Consider the following 7,373-nt stretch of genomic DNA (forward strand, 5'->3'; position numbering starts at 1 on the left):
TGACTAAAGCCCAAAATGCTGAGACATTCCAACTGACCAATCAACATGTGACCACATCGTAAAACCCCCAAAGTCCACATACCAGGCCCTGATCTTATCGGTATCTGCCTTTGGAGTCAATATGGACCTTCTTGAGTCAAAAAGACATGTTTTGTCATGTAAACAAACGCATATAATAATTTAGCCTCTTACATCATTCATTTCATTGTCAATATAAACTGTAATTGGCCAACATAAGCAGCGATTAGTGATTCTCCGACACTGAAAAAAGCACCATAAGGTTCAGTTCTATTTGTAAGTTTATATTCCTCTTGCTAAATATATACATTTGTAATAATTTCAATAAATAACTGTAGTTTTTATTTGTTTACTTGTTTGTAGTGTTCCGCATACACTGAAAAAAATTATTCAAAGATGATTCCTTGGATTTACTCAATTTTTTTTACGTTAAGTGGTTGTAAACAATTTATTTGGGCTGAATTTAAACAAATTAAGTTGAACATTATTAAATTTAATTTGTTTGTTTAAATTCAACACAAATAAATAGTTTGCAACAGTTTTGCATGCAACATTTTTTTCAGTGTAAGCTAACATAATGTTAAGTTAGGCCGAAATAAGTACTTAAGTATTAAGTACTTTCTTTACTTCTACTTGAGTACAAAAGTGTAAGTGTAGTTACCAGAGTCCTTTTAAACATCAGTATCTGTACTTCTACTTCAGTAAAGAATGTGTGTACTTTCGCCATATCTGTTCAGAATGACCACTACCAGCGCATATGATGCTGCCTCGAGACAAAGGTTTAGTTAAATGTGTTTTATGTGTAAGAGCTATTTGCGACAGTGCTGGCAGGGGGCGAAAAGGGGCAGGATGGGAACGGACAGAAATATAGCCGTAAATACCCTGCTGCTTTGGAAATTGCGATGAAATAGCAACACAAAGCATTATAAGTCATTCATAAATCATTATAAACTTAACAAGCTTTATCATCATTGTAAACTTGTTAAGTATGAGGATTTGTTTTGGAAATCAAAACAAAAGAAATAAAGACAACTAAAGTGAAGGCACAAACAAACAAATAAATAAAGCAGTGTTTCAGCCTATAAATATAGAGGAAGTACAGTAGGCTATTTGTTATTAAAAGTTTAAAAGAATAGAACTAAGACAGCCAATAAATAATTTACATTTTCTCTGAGCTTAGTAATCGATGCATTTATTTAGACCTAATAATGAATGTGAATTCAACAGCATACACAAAAATTTGATTTGTATTTTCATAGTGTTGTGGAGTTTACCACATAGCCTACTCACTGACTTTCAGTTTATAAATGGATGAATAAAGGGAAGAATACCCTTTATTTTCATGTCTTAATTAATGTATACATAAATAATGAATAATTAAATAGGCCTAAATATTTTTTAAAGACAAGCTACCATGTGAGTTTCCTATATATAGCCTGCCCTACTGGAATGATGCTTTTTCTTGAGAAATGCATTGCATGAATACTCTTTGTTTTCATTTTATGTCTTAATTTTTATATGAACAATAAATTAATAATTAATTAGGGCAAAATAATTATTTATCTAAAGACAAAACCATGTGAATTAATTTATAGGCTATACTTGGAATTACTTTCAGTTTAGAAATGCATATTGGGGATGAATACTTTTTTTCATTTTATATTTTAATTACTGTACATAAATAATAAATGAATAATTAGATAGGGCTAAATAATGATTTATTTAAAGACAATACTGTGCGAGTTTACCATATAGGCTAGCCTAATGACACTTTCAGTTTAGAAATGCATTATTGGGGATAAATACTTTTTTATTTTCATTTTATATCTTAATTATTGTACGTGAATAACAAATTAATAATTAGATAGGGCTAAATGATCATTTATTTAAAGACAATACTAGGCTAGCAAATGATGCTTTGTCTTAAATATTGTACATAAATAATAAATGAATAATTAAATAGGCCTAAATATGTCTTTATTTAAAGACAATACCAGAGAAAAATAATGTTGCCATGAATGTAAATTAACTCCCACAAGTTTATCTTTAATTATTGCGTTTTGTTTCAGTTGTTTTTATCACCTTCATTATTATACCTATTATTATTATTATTATTATTATTATTATTATTATTATTATTATTATTATGTTTTAAAAAAACAGTTTAAACTATTAACTCCCAAGTTTCAGTGTTTTTTGTGTTATTTAATTTAAGGTTCAGTCAACTTTTTTGCATATACAAATGAAATATAATGCACATATAAAATAATGTTTTGCATATATAATGTTTTGCAAAAATAATAACATTATAAGAAAACACCTCATCAAAAAGCCTGTCTATACATTTATTTTTATATATGTCGTTTAAATAAAAGCTGCTTTGATATTATTTTAATTCAGAAAGTAAAATGTTCAATGGTTTTGCAATTAGAAATACTAGCTTCCACACAATTCTTTCATGTTGTCACAACACAAATCAATCAGGTTAACTTAATCATTTTTACACGTTTAACAGGATTGAACATAAAACAATTAAGTTGTTCCAAAAACCCTTAAGGATTGTGTTGTTTTAAACTCACTTTAAATAAGTAGTTTGAACAGGCAGTAAACAGGGTTCATGTGGTCATGGAAAACCTGGAAAAATCAAGGAATTTTGACATGGCATTTTCCAGGGCTGGAAAAGTAAAAAAAAAAAACTGAAAAACCCACAAAGTTTTGGAAAAGTCATAGAAAACAGATATCTGTATACTTGAATATTGGTTATTTACTTCTTTTCTGTCCTTGACCAATCAAATACTCTTATATTATTAGTGCGGTGTAAGAATTATCTAAATCTATTGTACACAGATATAAATATAAATTGAAACTAAATCGATTGTTGTGTGTTTTACTAAATGCTGTAATGAATTCGAACATGCATTGTTTTTCTTTTATCATGCATATGTAGACATTGCACAAAACATTAGGTCATAAAAATTTACTTGAAAGTCTTGGAAAAGTCCTGGAATTTTAGTAGTAAAAATGGGTATGAACCCTGAATGAAGAGCCAGTAAATAAATGTACGTTTTAAAGTTAATATAAATGAAATCGAAAAAGCAACTTTTGCCCACTGATATTCATTCTTTCTTTTTGAATAACGACCAACTTCAACCGTCTACATAATATAATATAGTATACAGTATAATACTGCTTTATGATGATACTAACAAAATATACTCCAGTCATCCTTTTCTTAAAATCCATGTTGATAATAATGTGCAAAAAAAGCCTAATTTTGGGGGCCAATTTTTCTTTAGAAAACCCTACTTGAGTTCATTAAGATAGGTTAGGTTAGGTTACTTTATTTATACCCGAAGGTAGATTTGGTTTGCAGTCAAGAGTCCTCATCTCACAACAGTGCCACACAAAGGAACTCTCACAGTAACAACAACAAATAAACATTAGGACATAAAACATAAAAACACTTATAAAAGTATAAATTAATAATCACTTCAAGTGTCCAACCCCCCCCAATAAATGTTTAAAACGATCTAAAATATACAGGTCACCGAGATACCTCTGCTTTAGTCTATGCCTTATTTAAATATCTAATGGCTGCTGGTATGAAATTATTTTTGTATCGTTTCGTTCTACAGCTTAATACTAGAAACCTGCGACCAGAAGGAAGGAGCTGAAACTCTGAGTGTAGGGGATGAGCAGTGTCACTTAAAATTGAATTTGTGATTCTCTTTAGCTGCTTGGTGTACACAGCCTCTAGATTCGCTAGTGACACCCCAGTTAGCTTACTGGACCACTTAACTATTTGATTTAGTGAGTTTTTATTCTTGACAGAGAGATTCCCAAACCATGACACCAAAGCAAAGGATAGAATGGATTCAAGAAAAGCATGATAAAATAAAATCATGATGTGTTTGTCAATGTGGAAATGATTTAGCTTTCTCAAACAAAATAATCGCTGGTGCCCCTTTTTACAGACTGCTGCACAATTCTCATCAAAGGAAAGTTTAGAATCAATAATTGTGCCAAGATATTTGTATGATTGCACACTTTCCACAGGCTGATTTTTAATGGAAGTGCTCACCTGTGTGTTAGCAGCCTTCCTAAAATCAAGATTAAGTTAATAAGTTTAATAATGTTACAAATGACTTTTAAAAGAAAGTATTGGGTAATCTGAATTGAAACTTTAAAAGTAACCTTCCAAATTCTGTTTATACATAATCTTAAATGTCCTTATACAAATTCTTCACACCCTTCAGTTCTTTTTCTTTTGAATCGGTGTCCACCTTGTTATGATATAATAACAAATGTTATTGAGTGTATCAGGTTTGTAACTCCAGATGAATTTATACAGTTATACTCCTCTTATACAGTATATGTAAAGCTCATCAAATGCCATGTGAAGTTCAGGAGTAAGTTAAAGTAAGAGGATTCAAATGAACTTCAACGAACATCCATATCTTACGCTACTGACGAACCCACAATCATTTCATTTGCCTTTATAAAGTCTTTAATCGTCTTCATGTGCACTTTTATATTTGAGGGAATATTGTCTGAGGCTGTAAAGGCTGTAAAACATTTTTGATTACCCTGTGGCCTTTATATGTACACAGAAGTAGACAGGTTCAAGATAAGGTTCTCTGTTAAAGTTAGTTTTTTTTTAATCTGATGCACATAGTAGGCAAATAAAGTGTGCAGTGGCATTTATTGAGCTGCAAATACTATAAGACGTGTTTTTTGAGGTGTACTAAAATTTTCAGCCATTACCATTGGTTGTTGTCATTTATACTAACAGTGTTGTGGGGAATTTGTTAGATTTGGAAAAAAATGACTGTACACTCTCAGATATAAAGGTACGCGAGCTGTCACTGGGGTGGTACCTTTTCAAATGATACACATTTGCACCTGAAGGGTTCCTATTGGTACCCCCAAAAGTACATATTAGTACCTAAAAATTTTAAGAGGAACGCTTTTGTACTTTTTAGGTACTAACATGTACCCTTGAGGTATTAATATGGGCCTTTTAGGTACAACATTGTACCTTTTGAAAAGGTACCACCCCAGTGACAGCTCGTGTACCTTTATTTCTGAGAGTGTACATTGTCATCTTATTTTTTTGTGTACAGTAAGTATGAAGTTTTATTTACATTCAAATAACTTTTACAGATCAAATTGAAGGTTAAGAAATGTTACAGTAGCATTTGATTTTTGTGTTTTTATATTTAAAGAAAAACTCTGAGCAATGATTTTAAGGTCTGGTCAGTTGTGACATTTACATTTCCCTTAAAAGAAAAAATAATAGTTTCTATGGTCTTAAATGCCACTGCATGGGTTAAGATCTCTTTCCTTTTTTTTCAATTTCTCTTAATAGCTCTGACTTTAAAAAAATATCTATTCCCTACTGAAAAAACAGCTTAAACCAGCCTAGGCTGGTTGGCTGGTTTTAGCTGGTCGACCAGCCTGGTTTTAGAGGGGTTTTGGCCATTTCCAGCCTGGTTTCCAGCCATTTCCAGCCTGGTCTTAGCTTTTCAGGCTGGAAAATGACCAGCTAAATCCAGCTAAAACCAGCTTGACCAGCCTGGTTTAAGCTGGACATAGCTGGTTTTGGCTGGGCTCCCAGCCTGGCTAGGCTGGTCAAGCTGGTTTTAGCTAGTCATTTTCCAGCCTGACCAGCTAAGACCAGGCTGGAAATGGCTGGAAACCAGCCTGGAAGTGGCCAAAACCCCTCTAAAACCAGGCTGGTCGACCAGCTAAAACCAGCCAACCAGCCTAGGCTGGTTTAAGCTGTTTTTTTTTCCGTAGGGTTGTATGTGGGAATATGAGATATAGGCGTCATGGTGGCTCAGCGGTTAGCACTGTGGCCTCATAGCAAGAAGGTCACTGGTTCGAGTCCCGGCTGGGCCAGTTGTCTGTGTGGCGTTTGCATTGTGTTGGTGTAAGTTTCCTCCGGGTGCTCTGGTTCCCCCCACAGTCCAAACACATGAGCTATAGGTGAATTGAATAAGCTAAATTGGTCATATGTGTAAATGTGAGAGTGTTTGGCTGAAAGGGCATCTGCTGTGTAAAACATACTGTAGGTGTGTATAATTTAAAAATAAATAATCACAAGAGCACACCTCTTTTTTTTTTACAAACTGCAATGTTACAGTTTACAATCATAAATATTTTTATGTTTTATAGTGATTTTTTTTTCTAAGTTTCCTCCTACAAAATATCTGTCACGGATTATGGGTCTGTGTGTTCTTTCTATATGTTATGTGTCATGTCATGTGTGTTGCCGTGTGCAAGGGTGTGTGTTCGTTTACCTTTTTGTGTTGACGGTGCTCTCGTATTAACTGACTTATGCCGAGTTCAGACTGCATGATTTTCAAAGTAGTCATGTCACAGATGTTTTCACATAATTACAATAATTAACCAAAACACTAACACATGTTCTCTGCCAACAGGAACATTTAGTCAATCAGAACACATTGACAATAAAAACACTATCATAAGCTGACATTACAGAGACTGCATTATTGTATGTGTCAGCTCTGCCCTTATATTTTGTTTTGTTAGGTTTAGTAAATGCATAAATTTTGTTTCTTTTGCTGCAGAAATTCAATACCAAAAATGAACTACCATCTCAGAGGAGCTTTATAAAATGTACATGTTTATGTAAAAAAAAAAAAATACAGACACAGAATTGCTGCAGTACAGACTTTATTTGCAAAAGGACATCACTGCGAGATATACAAACAGAAAAAGCACCGCAACTATAATAAAAAACAGAGTAATCTTCTATTCTGCCCTGTCTTCTGCATTTGCCTGGCTTCTTCTTCTCTAGCAGGCACGGTAACTGTGGTCCTTTGGCCTAATATGTTTCTCCTACGGCGACGCCTTTTCGCCAAGTTGAACCCAGCCTCGTCAACATAGATAATTTCATGTGGGACTTGATTGACCTTCAACTCCATGACTCTCTGAAAGTAATTAGACACAGTGCATGTAAATGCTGTACTGTACTGTATATCTACTGTATGTACTAATGAACTCCAGGTTTATAGAGTCATTTACAGCAAAACACACAGTGTATTACAATAATGACTGTATTGCATAACCTTACCTGGACATATTAGTGACAGAGTTCTTTGATGCACTCACTGTTCCTTTCAAAAACCTCATTTAGAACATATGATCATGTGATTGGAGAAACCTCAACACATGAGTGTGTTTTCTAGCTGGGAATCAGCTGTAATATTTATATATATATATATATATATATATATATATATATATATATATATATATATATATATATATATATATATATATATATATATATAAACTGCAATAAACAGTTTCTTATTGGCAATGGAATA

This window comes from Danio aesculapii, chromosome 3 (assembly GCF_903798145.1).
Source record: "Danio aesculapii chromosome 3, fDanAes4.1, whole genome shotgun sequence".
Classification (NCBI taxonomy): domain Eukaryota; kingdom Metazoa; phylum Chordata; class Actinopteri; order Cypriniformes; family Danionidae; genus Danio; species Danio aesculapii.